Here is a 14,306-nt window from a genome sequence, read left to right on the forward strand (position 1 = left end):
GTCCAAGCTCCCTCTGCTTGCCACACGATGGGCCAATGAATCCAAGAGACAAGGGCTGAGCAAGGAAGGGACCAACTGCAGAGCCAGATGACAGAGAAGATGGCAGGCTAGTGCCTCTGATTAACCATCTTATTAGGGTCTGAATCCCAGGTTCTTTTGTAGATCAGACATTGGGGGGACGTAAGGAAGCAAAGTAAAAAGGTCATTCATCTTGCAAACATCTCCTAGAATGTCAAGCCTCAGGCAGTGGGTGTGTTAATTTCTTGCTTCCTATCATCTATAGGTGGACAGGTTCTGTACAAAGGCACTTTAGTTTAACCATCAGGCAGAGGGGCAGAATTCTCTGAGGCAGGCCCTTCTATATGGTTATAACAAAAGCAAGTCAAAGAAACACTTCCAACATGGAGTTAGATTGGCTTCTTCTCTGCAACAGTGACTCAGTGGTAAAGAATCCACCTGCCAATGCCGGAGACTTGGGTTCCATCCCTGGGTTGGGAAGATCTCTTGGAGTAGGAACTGTCAGCCCATTCCAGTATTCTTGCCTGGGAAATCAGGACAGAGGAGCCTGGTGGGCTATAAAGTATTGCCTGAGAGTCTGACATGACTCAGTAACTGAACAACAAGCTCCAAACTGGGTCCTGTCTTATGCTCCAGGCAAGAGTGCACTCTCCCTTCTCACAGCTAAGGAGTCCCTGAGTCTCATCAGCTTAACTTTCTTAAACAGCCCTTCCCTGGCCCACTGCATCTCCCCGTAATATCTCTCAGTTAGACCTTGTACCAACTTCCCGTCTCTGCTTTGCCATCATTACCACTCCAAAATGAACATCTTGTCATCCGGTGATCACCTTCTCACTGAAAATTTCCTACCAGCTACCTGTGTGTGCATGCTCAGTTGTATCTGACTCTTTGTGGCCACATGGGCTGTCACCCTCCAGGCTCCTCTGTGTCTAGGATTTTCCAAGCAAGAATCCTTGAGTAGGTTGCCATTTCCTTCCCCAGTGGATCTTCCCTACCCAGGGAGCAAACCCAAGTCTCAGGGCATCTCCTACATTGGCAGAGGATTCTTTACCACTGAACCTCCTGGGAATCCAGCTGGGAGTGTGGAGCTGTCCACGTCCTCCACATTCTTCCACAGGGTTCTGGTGTAGGTAGAGTTCCAGACAAGGTGGTGAAGAAAGGGAGACGACCTCAACAGAGGCTGCCTTTATTCAGGCAAGGAGGGGTGACAGCCGGTCTAAGGACCAGGCAGAGCGTGCTAGGTCAAGGAGGCTTCATATTTAAGGGGAGGTTTTGCAGAAGCAATAGGGAAGACTTAGTCAGGCGGTGCATTCTGGGTAATCTTTAGCTGAGATGGCAGTTTGTGGATTAACAGGGGCAGGGGGCCCTGGGCTGATGCAATCTGCCCGGAGTGTCGGGGTGGGACTTAAAGTTCAGTGGTGTCATCCCCGAAGTCAGCTGGTTCAGCAAGGGCCCTTGAGGCCATTATCTTCTTTGTGCAGGCCTGAGGCCTTTGAGGCCTTTATCTTCTTTTCTAGGCTCGAGGACTCCTTCACTGGGAGACCTCTCAAGGCATTTATCACAGTATTTTTGAAGCTATTTTCTTCCTTGACTCTCTTCTTGTACTACACTGATAATTCCTAAGGAAGATACCTGGTTTCTTCATCTTTGAGTCCCCTAGCACCTTGCTTTATGCATCCATACTAAAGGTCTTCATTTTTAATAGAGTTTGTGGATGAATGGATGTTACCTAGGCTAAAAAATAAGTGCAAATGAAGAGTAATGCCATGATTTAAAATTCTGAAATGGAACCTAGCAATAATGTGATCTAAGTCATTTACTTAAAAAAAATTGTATGCTAGTAATAATTTTCTACTTTTGATAAAAGAAAGACACATGGAAGGAAAGATTAATTCTCTGTTTCTAGTTAGAGACAGATTCTAATATTGGATATGGATATAAAGTAAATATTCTATGTATACTGAAAAGTAATGAAGCAAACTGTAAGCTAAGAGCCAGCTTTCCAACAATCAGTTCAGTTCAATCAGTCAGACATGTCCGACTCTGTGACCCCACAGACTGCAGCACACCAGGCTTCCCTGTCCATCACCAACTCCCAGAGCTTGCCCAAACTCATGTCCATCGAGTCAGTGATGCCATCCAACTATCTCATCCTCTGTCGTCCCCTTCTCCTGCCCTCAATCTTTCCCAGCATCAGGGTCTTTTTCAATGAGTCAGCTCTTTGCATCAGGTGGCCAAAGTATTGGAGTTTCAGCTTCAACATCAGTCCTTCCAATGAACACCCAGGACTGATCTCCTTTAGGATGGACTGGTTTGATCTCCTTGCTGTCCAAGGGACTCTCAAGAGTCTTCTCCAACACCACAGTTCAAAAGCATCAGTTCTTCTGCACTCAGCTTTCTTTATAATCCAACTCTCACATCCATACATGATCACTGGAAAAACCATCGCTTTAACTAGATGGACCTTTGTTGGCAAAGTAATGTCTCTGCTTTTTAATATGCCGTCTAGGTGGGTCACAGCTTTTCTTCCAAGAATCAAGCGTCTTTTAATTTCATGGTTGCCGTTACCATCTGCAGTGATTTTGGAGCCCAAGAAAATAAAATCTGTCACTGTTGCCATTGTTTCCCCATCTATTTGCCATGAAGTGATGGGACCAGATGCCATAATTTTTGTTTTTTGAATGTTGAGTTTTAAGCCAGCTTTTTCACTCTTCTTTCACTTTCATCAAGAGGCTCTTTAGTTCCTCTTCATTTTCTGCCATAAGATTGGTGTCACCTGCATATCTGAGGTTATTGATATTTCTTCTGGCAAGCTTGATTCCAGCTTGTGCTTCACCCAGCCCAGCATTTCACATGATGTGCTCTGCATATAAGTTAAATAAGCAGGATGACAATATACAGCCTTGACACACTCCTTTCCCCATTTTGAACCAGTCAGTTGTTCCATGTCTGGTTCTAAATTGCTTCCTGACGTGTATATAGGTTTCTCTGGAGGCAGGACAGGTGGTCTGGTATTCCCATCTCTTTAAGAATTTTCCACAGTTTGTTGTGATCCACAGAGGCAAAGGGTTTAGTGTAGTCACTGAAGCAGAAGTAGATGTTTTTCTGGAATTCTCTTGCTTTTTCTGTGATCCAGCAGATGTTGGCAATTTGACCTCTGGTTCCTCTGCCTTTTCTAAATCCAGCTTGAACATTTGGAATTTTTCGGTTCACGTACTGTTGAAGTCTAGCTTGGAGAATTTTGAGCATTACTTTGCTAGTGTGTAAAGTGAATGAAATTGTGCAGTAGTTTGAACATTCTTTGGCTTTGCCTTTGAGATTGGAATGAAAATTGACTTTTTCCAGTCCTGTGGCCACTGCTGAGTTTTCCAAATTTGCTGACATGTTGAGTGTAGCACTCTTAACAGCATCATCTTTTAGAATTTGAAATAGTTCAGCTGGAATTCCATCACATCCACTAGCTTTGTTCATAGTGATGCTTCCTAAGGCCTACTTGACTTCACACTCCAGGATGTCTGGCTCTAGGTGAGTGATCACACCATCATGGTTGTCTGGGTCATTAGGATCCTTTTTGTATGGTTCTTTTGTGTATTCTTGCCACCTCTTTTTAGTATCTTCTGCTTCTGTTAGTTCCATGCAGTTTCTGTCCTTTATTGTGCCCATCTTTGCATGAAATGTTCCCTTGGTATTGCTAAATTTCTTGAAGAGATCTCTAGTCTTTCCCATTTTATTGTTTTCCTCTATTTTTTTGCATTGATCACTTAGGAAGGCTTTCTTATGTCTCCTTGCTGTTTTTTGGAACTCTGCATTCAGATGGATATATCTTTCCTTTTCTCCTTTACCTTTTGCTTCTCTTCTTTTCCAATAATAGCATAAATAAACTCAACTTCTTGAAAAACATTAAGAACAATTATTTGATTACTGGATGCAACTTACACCCCCTGTTCATTTGTCCCAAACCTGGTATGAATATTCTTGGTTGGTGATGTGACTCCTGCTTGAGCATTTATTGATTTTTATACTGAAATCTGGGGTTTTATTCAGTTCTGCCCTAATCTTTGGTACTTGTTTCCTTAGTAACAGATGTGCTATGAAGTGAGAAAAACCAAAAAGCTTGGGATGGAAATTAATCAAAGTCAGTGGTCTAACCAAAGGTTTCTCCAGTGTGGGATCCAGGGTCTCATGTCAAAAACATGTGACCATGTTTTTGAGGAAATATTCTCAGAAATAGAAGATTCTTGGGTGATAACCACAGGGATTTTAAAGGCAGCATATAGTTAGTCTCCATGATAGCAGTGTGTGTCTACTTTCACAGGGACTCCTGCCACAGTACCTGTGTTGGCATATTAGCAGTCTACACTGGCTGATAGAAACACTCACCACCAAGAGCCCACTAACAACTAGGAATCAGGGAACCACAAACTAGCGAACAGCAATGGGAGACTTTTACTATCCATGAAATATAGTTGAGCTGTCTTTTTAAAGCTGGAAGGTATAGGAGAGCACTGTGAATTCTATTAGGAACTAAACATTTGACAATGCCAATTTAGAGCAGAGTTTCTAGTCTTATGCCCTAGATGTGCTGTGATTGGCATACATAATATGACGTTTCTCCTAAAAATTCAGGGGCTCCTTTTAAAAAAAATCATCTAAACACAAGTACAAAATTTGGCAACGCTGACCATGTTTCCTCATGGCCACCATCCCCTGTGGCTGAGCGCTGAGTAGCAGCTGCCTCCAGCATAGATTAGATAATGGAATATTCACTTTGCTGCAGTCCCCAGTGCTCCCTACTGTGTGCTCTCTGGCCATTTTACTTGTTTATATTACCCTTTTTGGTCCTTAACATCTTTCACATTTGTAATCTTTGAATCAGAAGACTGTTCTACGTTTTGGGATCCTCTTATTCTTGTGTATTGTTTCTTCTTCATGCCATTTCCCGAAATAAGCCAGTTTATTTAACTGTAAGGTGAGTGACATTTTAGAGAGATATGTTTAAAAAATTCCATCCTAGAAAAAAAGTCTAGAGTTAAGTGTTCTGTGATGGTATGAAATTTGAAAGGATAAAATTTGCAGGCATTTGGTGGGAATATTTGCACAGTTACATAGGCTTCAGCAACTAATTTTTTCAATGTTTTTTCAACTTTGTGAAAAAAAAATCCTCTTTCATTTGAATTAAACTAAAATGGAAAAAGAAATCATATAGTCTTAAGATGGTTAGATGGCATCACTGACTTAATGGACATGAACTTGAGCAAACTTCAGGAGATAGTGAAGGACAGGGAAGTCTGGTGTGCTGCTTTCTATGGGGTTGCAAGGAGTCGGACACGACTTAGCAACTGAACAACAATGGGAATATCAAAAAAGATGTTATCATATTTCATAAGACATTATCATCTGGAAAATCTAAAACATTCAGAATGCAAATATGCCCACAGAAGTAAAGTAGAACCTTATAAATAATATGCATTCTATAGAATGGCTAGAAAAATCTCAAAGTCAATATTGGAATCCCCTAGGGTGACAGAGAATAATGACATCCCTGTGCCTTACTAAAAAGTAATAATAAAACAAGTAATGAAAAACGAATGAGATAGAAAAGTCCAGAGCTATCCCCAGAGTTTTTATTTGCTTGAGCTAGAGGAGTGAGAGAAGACTTCAGAAAGTGGTCCCCCTTCCTTTTTTCCCCAGACCTCAATTTTATTTCAAACCACATTGACACATTCTGTGTCACCAGGAAACAGAAAAACCTTCAGTCTAAGTTAATCATTTAACAGCTAGGATTAAAATGAAGAGGCTAATTGGGTCTCCCTATCAGGGTGGTGTCTGCTTGCTTCTGCTTTGTCCTTTGATAGATTAGAGGAAAAATAGGAAATATATTACAGTTGCTGTCCCCAGCTAGTCATTCATCCATTTAGTAGGCATTCACTGTGCACCACTGTGTTTATTTGGGGTGGCCCTTAAGCAGATGGGGACACATCAGTGAACAGAGATGCAAATTCCTCCTGTGTGGAAAGAAACAGACAGCAGACAATAAACATCAGAAGTAAACGCTTAGACTGTAAGAAGGGGATTTGTGCTTTGAAAAAATAGAGTGGTCATTAAGAGGGATCAGAAGTGCTGAGATGGTGGCAGGAAGGGGTGCAGTATTAAATGGAGGGTTGAAATAGTGAGAAGGTGGCGCTTGAAGGTGGAAAGTGAAGTACCTGTGTAAACTACCCTTGTTTCATATGGAAGAGCATCACTGGCAGAGAGAGCCCCATGCAAAGGATGGGATGCCCAGTTGGTTGAGGAAGTACAGAGAGGCCAGTGTGGCTGGAACAGAGTGAATGAGGGCAGAAGCAGAAGGAGATGGGGTCAGGGAGGAGAGCAGTCACTGGAGAGATCTAAGCAGAGTTCAGAAGCTGACATAGTTTAAATGAGTCACTTTGGCCTCTCTTGAGAGGGGCACAGGAAGAAGTCTGGCGGACGTGATAGATTCAAATGAGATGATGATGACTTGACTAGGCTTGTAGCAGTAACAGTTGTGAGAAGTCACCCAATTCTCATTTATCTTTTTATTTTTCTGCACAAAGTGTAAAGATTTTTTTTTTTACATGTAATATAGGCAAAATGGTTTACTTATTTTTTTGTAAATTAATTAATTTATTTTAATTGGAGGCTAATTACTTTATAATATTGTAGTGGTTTTTGCCATACATTGACATGAATCAGCCATTGGTGTACATGTGTTCCCCATCCTGAACCCCTCTCCTACCTCCTCCCCATCCCATCTCCCATCTCCCAGTGCACCAGCCCTGGGCACCCTGTCTCATGCATTGAACCTGGACTAGTGATGTATTTCACATATGGTAATATACATGTTTCAATGCTATTCTCTCAAATCATCCCACCCTCGCCTTCTCCCACAGAGTCCAAAAGTCTGTACTTTACATCTGTGTCTCGTTTGCTGTCTCGCATATAGGGTCATTGTTACCATCTTTCTAAATTCCATATATTTGTGTTATTATACTGTATTGGTGTTTTTCTTTCTGACTGTATAATATGCTCTGTATAATATGCTCCAGTTTCATCCACCTCATTAGAACTGATTCAAATGCATTCTTTACTGGAATCAAGATTGCTGGGAGAAATATCAATAACCTCAGATATGCAGATGACACCACCCTTATGGCAGAAAGTGAAGAGGAACTAAAAAGCCTCTTGATGAAGGTGAAAGAGGAGAGTGAAAAAGTTGGCTTAAAACTCAACATTCATAAAATGAAGATCATGGCATCTGGTCCCATCACTTCATGGGAAATAGATGGGGAAACAGTGTCAGACTTTATTTTTGGGGGGCTCCAAAATCACTGCAGATGGTGACTGCAGCTATGAAATTAAAAGACGCTTACTCCTTGGAAGAAAAGTTATGACCAACCTAGATAGCATATTGAAAAGCAGAGACATTACTTTGCCAACAAAGGTCCGTCTAGTCAAGGCTATGGTTTTTCCAGTAGTCATGTATGGATGTGAGAGTTGGACTCTGAAGAAAGCTGAGCGCTGAAGAATTGATGCTTTTGAACTGTGGTGTTGGAGAAGACTCTTGAGAGTCCCTTGGACTGCAAGGAGATCCAACCAGTCCATTCTGAAGGAGATCAGCCCTGGGATTTCTTTGGAGGGAATGATGCTAAAGCTGAAACTCCAGTACTTTGGCCACCTCATGCGAAGAGTTGACTCATTGGAAAAGACTCTGATGCTGGGAGGGATTGGGGGCAGGAGGAGAAGGGGACGACAGAGGATGAGATGGCTGGATGGCATCACTGACTCGATGGACATGAGTCTGAGTGAACTCCGGGAGTTGGTGATGGGCAGGGAGGCCTGGTGTGCTGCGATTCATGGGCTCGCAAAGAGTCGGACACGACTGAGCTACTGAACTGAACTGAACTGAATATTCCATTGTGTATATGTCTCAGAGCTTTCTTATCCATTCATCTGCCGATGGACATCTAGGTTGCTTCTGTGTCCTGGCTATTGTAAACAGTGCTGAGGTGAACATTGGGGTACACGTGTCTCTTTCAATTCTGGTTTCCTTGATGTATATGCCTAGCAGTGAGATTGCTGGGCATTCAATCCCAGCAATTGTATGCCCAGCAATACAATTGTATGGCAGTTCTGTTTCCAGTTTCTTAAGGAATCTCCACACTGTTCTCCATAGTGGCTGAACTAGTTTGCATTCCCACCAATAGTGTAAGAGGGTTCCCTTTTCTCCACACCCTCTCTAGCATTTATTGTTTGTGGACTTTTTGATAGCAGCCATTCTGACTGGCATGAGATGGTACCTCATTGTGGTTTTGATTTGCATTTCTCTGATAATGAGTGATGTTGAGCATCTTTTCATGTGTTTGTTATCCATCTGTATGTCTTCTTTGGAGAAATGTCTGTTTAGTTCTTTGGCCCATTTTTTGACTGGGTCGTTTATTTTTCTGGAATTGAGCTCCATGAGCTGCTTGTATATTTTTTAGATTAATTCTTTGTCAGTTGCTTCATTTACTATTACTTTCTCCCATTCTGAGGGCTGTCTTTTCACCTTGCTTATAGTTTCCTTCGTTGTGCAAAAGCTTTTAAGTTTAATTAGGTCCCATTTGTTTATTTTCCCTTTTATTCTGGGAGGTGGGTCATAGAAGATCCTGCTGTGATTTAGGTCAGAGGGTGTTTTGCCTATGTTTTCCTCTAGGAATTTTATAGTTTCTGGTCTTACATTTATATCTTTAACCCATTTTGAGTTTATTTTTGTATATGGTGTTAGAAAGTGTTCTAGTTTCATTCTTTTACAACTGATTGACCAGTTTTCCTGGCACCACTTGTTAAAGAGATTGTCTTTTCTCCATTGTATATTCTTGCCTCTTTTGTCAAAGATAAGGTGTCCATAGGTGTGTGGATTTATCTCTGGGCTTTCTATTTTGTTCCACTGATCTATATTTCTGTCTTTGTGCCAGTATCATACTGTCTTGATGACGGTGGCTTTGTAGTATAGTCTGAATCAACAGGCAGGTTGATTCCTCCAGTTCCATTCTTCTTTCTCAAGATTGCTTTGGCTATTCAAGGTTTTTTGTATTTCTGTACAAATTGTGAAATTATTTGTTCTAGTTCTCTGAAATATACCATTGGTAGCTTGATAGGGATTGCATTGAATCTATAGATTGCTTTGGGTAGTATATTCATTTTCACTGTATTGATTCTTCTGATCCATGAACATGGTATATTTCTCCATCTATGTGTCATCTTTGATTTCTTTCATCAGTGTTTTATAGTTTTATATATATAGGTCTTCTTTTTATTTAGGTAGATTTATTCCTAAGTATTTTATTCTTTTCATTGTGATAGTGAATGGAATTGTTTTCTTAATTTCTCTTTCTGTTTTTTCATTGTTAGCATATAGGAATGCAAGAGATTTCTGTGTGTTAATTTTATATCCTACAACTTTACTATATTCATTGATTAGCTATAGTAATTTTCTGGTGGTGTCTTTAGGGTTTTCTATGTAGAGGATCATGTCATCTGCAAACAGAGTTTTAGTTTTTCTTTTCCAATCTGGATTTCTTTTATTTCTTTTTCTTCTCTGATTGCTGTGGCTAAAATTTCCAAAATTAAGTTGAATAGTAGTGGTGAGAGTGGGCACCCTTGTCTTGTTCCTGACTTTAGGGGAAATGCTTTCAACTTTTCACCATTGAGGATAATGTTTGCTGTGGGTTTAGGGCAGAAATAAATGAAACAGAAACAAAGGAGACTATAAGAAATATCAACAAAACTAAAAGCTAGGAAAAACTGTTTAAGTCAATAAATGTTTAAGGAATTTCACATATTCTGATTCTGTCCACTGCCAATCACCTTAGTTCCTCCAAAATCATGATCTTCAAGATAAGATTATTTTTGTTCAGTTGCCAAATTATTTCCAACTCTGAAACCCCATGAACTACAGCACTCCAAGCTCCCATAGCCCTTTCAAAAAGAAATTTTGCTCAGTCCACAGCTGTCAGTCCATAATTCTTTTAGTTGGGCTTTGGTGAGGTACAGACATGCTTCAAAATTCCTTACCCATAATCTTTGGGATCCAATTTCCTCAAGCAATTTACTGTAGGATGCTAGAAGTTAAATATAGCAAGTACATTGCTGTTCATTCCTTCATCTTTTGTAATATTGAAAAGCCTTGTTATATCCAATTTTTACTCGTGAAAGTGAAAAGAAAGTGTTAGTCCTTCAGTCATGTCTGACTATGACCCCATGGACTGTAACCTTCCAGCCTCCTCTTTCCATGGATTTCCCCAACAAAAATACAGGAATGGGTAGCTATTCCCTTCTCCAGGGGATCTTCCTGACCCAGGGATCAAACCCAGGTCTCCTGCCTTGCAAAAAAAAAAAAAGTTACAGGTCTCATTGTCACCACTGCAATAGAATTACAATGATGGAAGCAAAACCTGTGTTCTCAATGTAGCCATGTTAATTTTGCATATATCTTGAAGGTGGTGTTTTCTCAGGATTTGGTCCGAGATAGGAGACAGAGAGGAGTTGGGAATGATGCTAAGGTTTTTTGGTCTGAGCAACTCCAACAATGGATTGTCTTCAGCTAAGCAAGGGAAAGCTGGGAGAAGTACGTTTCTGGGGGAGAAATCAGAAGTTCAGTTTTGGATATTAGACATCCCACTGGGCTGGCAGTGTTGGGTATTTGTGTACCGGTGGTTGGGAGTCCTAGGCATGTGGACTTAAAGGGCTCATGCATCCATACTTGTTATTTGCTAGCCTGTTCCTGAAAACTTTCACAGATCTTTCAGAAGTTCTCAAAGGCTCCATTCTTTGCTGGCCAAATGTAAGTTGGACCATCTATTGTTGTAGATGATAACAGCATGTGTACACTGGGTAATAGGGCACTGAGTCCGAGTAAGCTGCACTCAAAGTCATATCCAAATGGATGAGATGATATAAGTGCTGAAATGGAGTCTTAGATAATTAAGCATGTAACTGTTAAACGCATCTAATGCCGAAAATTGGGACAGGAGTAAGGCTACAATTGACCTTGTAATGCATCAGAAAGAATGATATATTCCCCAGGAGTAAATCATTTACCCATGTAATGCAATTACATTCTTTTAGGGCAGTGGCGGACCAGTGGGTAAGGCATCTCCTCCAAGGCATTAATGGAACTCTGTGTCCCAAATAATGTGGCTCAGGCCATGGTCATTTTAAAGGGAGGGAACAGATATCATCAAAGTAGGGAAAGTTGGAGAAAATAAAAATAAAATTTATATATATTGCCATGGATAATAAACATGATTTTGAGTCTAGGTCTTGCTAGAAACCCCAGACTAAAAATAGTTTTGCATGGAGAAAGAAGAGTGTGTAACAGGTATGCTGAGGGCAGAGGAACAAGTCTTGGTCATTTTAATATGTGGATATACAATAAATGTTGGTGATTTTTTTTTTCTTTTTTGGCCATGCCATGCAGTATGCCAGATCTTCCCTAACCTGGGATCAAACCCATGCCCCCTACATTGGGAATGTGGAGTCTTAATCACTGAACTGCCAGGAAAATCCCAATGTTGGTGAATTTTAATTGCATATTGAAATGTACTTGATCAGTAAGAAGTGAGGAATGGATATTGGGCAGGCAGTTAGTCGGCTGGGGGATATTAAAAAATAACCCAGAAAGATTCCCTTGATGAGAATGTATCAGTTGGGGTGGTTTAGGATGGTTGGGAAAGTATTTTTAAAGTGTCCATCAGCTTCAAACAATTGTAGGGCAACAAGGGTATTCAAAGTTGAGGAAGTCTTACCAGTGATTGCCAGTAGGGTATTCATGCTTAACAGGCCCCAGATCTTTGTCTTCTTAAGATAATAGCTGTTAAGCCTTGGATTTGAGGTATGGTTTTTAAAAACACTCATCCTCACTGGTATAGCATGGAGTCTTCTAGATTTTTCTCATGTCAGCACCATAGCTGCTGGAGCTTTCCCATCTGGAGCAGAGTAACCTGTAGAGCACCCTTTCACAATTTCTGGTGTTCCTAAAGGAATAAAGAGAAGAAATTGGGGGAGAGCTGTCAGAGTCTGTGGAAGAGTAGTCCTGAGTAGGCTTTGGAACATCAGCATTGAGTCCTTCTTTAACATCATTGGTGGCTCGAATCCTTGAACCTAAGTGTTGCAGATTTGCCCTTTCTAGATGGGCTTCCCTGGTAGCTCAGCTGGTAAAGAATCCACCTGCAATGCAGGAGACCCCTGTTTGATTCCTGGGTTGGGAAGATCCGCTGGAGAAGGGTTAGGCTACCCACTCCAGTATTCTTGGGCTTCCCTGGTGGCTCAGACAGTAAAGAATCTGCCCACAATGCAGGAGACCAGGGTTCAATCCTTGGGTTGGGAAGATCCCCTGGAGAAGGGAATGGCTATCCACTCCAGTATTCCGACCTGGAGATTCCATGGACTTGCAAAGAATTTGACATGACTAAGTGACTTTCACTTCACTTCACTTCAGACCAAACTTCCAGGTTCACTATCCAATTCCTTTATATTCAGGACTTCCATGTTATAAAGCTAAGGGAGCATCGTTACCCTCTGGTCCATGTGAACGAGGCCTCCTGGAGTGCTGTAGTCCTCCAGGATTACAGCCTGCCTGGCCTTCTGCTGTGTTTCTGCTTGTCTTGCCATTGATTTGGTCCAGACTCTATGGAATGGCTCAGCATACCGTGCGATCATATTTTCTGTTCTCTTGATCTCACTCTGTACTGTGAGAGGCTTCAGGGAAGAAGTTAGATTTTATGTGTTTATATTAATAATAAAGCCTCTCACATGACACCCTTCACACAGAGTTGCTCAATAAATCTTTCCTAAATAAAGTTGACCCTTGAGCAACACAGGAATTTGTGGCACTGACCTTCCATCCAGTAAAAAATCTATATATAATTTACAGTCAGCTTTTTTTTTTTTTTTTTTTAACTGTCTTAACTTGTGGGATCTTAGTTTGTTGACCAGGGATTGAAACCATGCTCTTGGCAGCGAAAGCACAGAGTCCTAACCACTGGACCACCAGGGAATTCCTTTGTCAGCCCTTTTTATATAAGTCCTTTGTATCCAAAGTTCTGCATCCCTGGGTTCAACCAACTAATGTTACAACTGTAGTATTTGTTGTTGAAAAAAACCAGCCTGTAAGTAACTTATGTTGTTCAAAGGCCAGCTGTACATGTTGTGACTATGTATTGGGCTTTGTGTAAAATATTTCACCTGTTCTTGTTCCTTAAGCCAAACAGTGATCCCCGTGGGAGTGCACATTGCCTTCATTTCTCCTTTGAGGATGCTGCGATGGTGAGCAGGTATTAATATATAAGGAGACAGTGAGTGAAGACAGTTCTAGAAGGTATAACTGAAATAGGATGTTGAACTGAGGGAGAGCATTTTATATAAAAATTGATGAGATGAGCATGTTTAAATGTTGATAGGATGTATTCAGCTGTGAATTAGAGATGGACTTTTATAGTTGAGACATCTGATAATTGATGTTTGGAGATGAACTCAGAGTACAGGCACACAGAGGAATAGACAAGACGCTTATTCTCCTGATGCAGAAATGAAGATAAGATAGATTCAGTGAAACTTGGTGGGTGGGAAGCTCAAAGTTTCTGTCTGAAGCCTTTTTAAGGCTGCTATCCAAAAGTCTACAAGCAATAAATGCTGGAGAGGGTGTGGAGAAATGAGAACCCTCTTACACTGTTGGTGGGAATGCAAATTAGTACAGCCACTATGGAGAACAGTGTGCTGCTGCTAAGTTGCTTCAGTCGTATCTGACTCTGTGCAACCCCATAGATGGCAGCCCACCAGGCTCACCTATCCCTGGGATTCTCCAGGCAAGAACACTGGAGTGGGTTGCCATTTCCGAAAGTGAAGTCACTCAATGGTGTCCGACTCCTAGCGACCCCATGGACTGCAGCCTACCAGGCTCCTCCGTCCATGGGATTTTCCAGGCAAGAGTACTGGAGTGGGTTGCCATTGCCTTCTCTGGGAGAACAGTGTGGAGAGTCCTTAAAAAACTGAAATAGAAATGCCTTATGACCCAGCAATCCCACTACTGGGCATACACACTGAGGAAACCAGAATTGAAAGAGACACGTGTACCCCAATGTTCATTGCAACACTGTTTATAATAGCCAGGACATGGAAGCAACCTAGATGTCCATCAGCAGATGAATGGATAAGAAAGCTATGGTACATATACACAATGGAGTATTACTCAGCCATTAAAAAGAATACATTTGAATCAGTTCTAATGA

General features: G+C 41.2%; 1 protein-coding gene and 1 non-coding gene across 2 annotated transcripts in view; one reads left to right on the plus strand and one right to left on the minus strand.

Annotated features, from left to right (window-relative positions):
* The window catches only part of PAK5 (p21 (RAC1) activated kinase 5), a 419,074-nt gene that overhangs the window by 12,671 nt on the left and 392,097 nt on the right, over positions 1 to 14,306 (plus strand). The window lies entirely within an intron of this gene.
* On the minus strand, positions 10,415 to 10,523 carry LOC138990624 (small nucleolar RNA SNORA1). Its single transcript, XR_011466745.1, has one exon. It is a non-coding gene; the product is annotated as a small nucleolar RNA SNORA1 (small nucleolar RNA).

This window comes from Bos mutus, chromosome 13, assembly GCF_027580195.1.
Source record: "Bos mutus isolate GX-2022 chromosome 13, NWIPB_WYAK_1.1, whole genome shotgun sequence".
Taxonomy (NCBI): Eukaryota; Metazoa; Chordata; class Mammalia; order Artiodactyla; family Bovidae; genus Bos; species Bos mutus.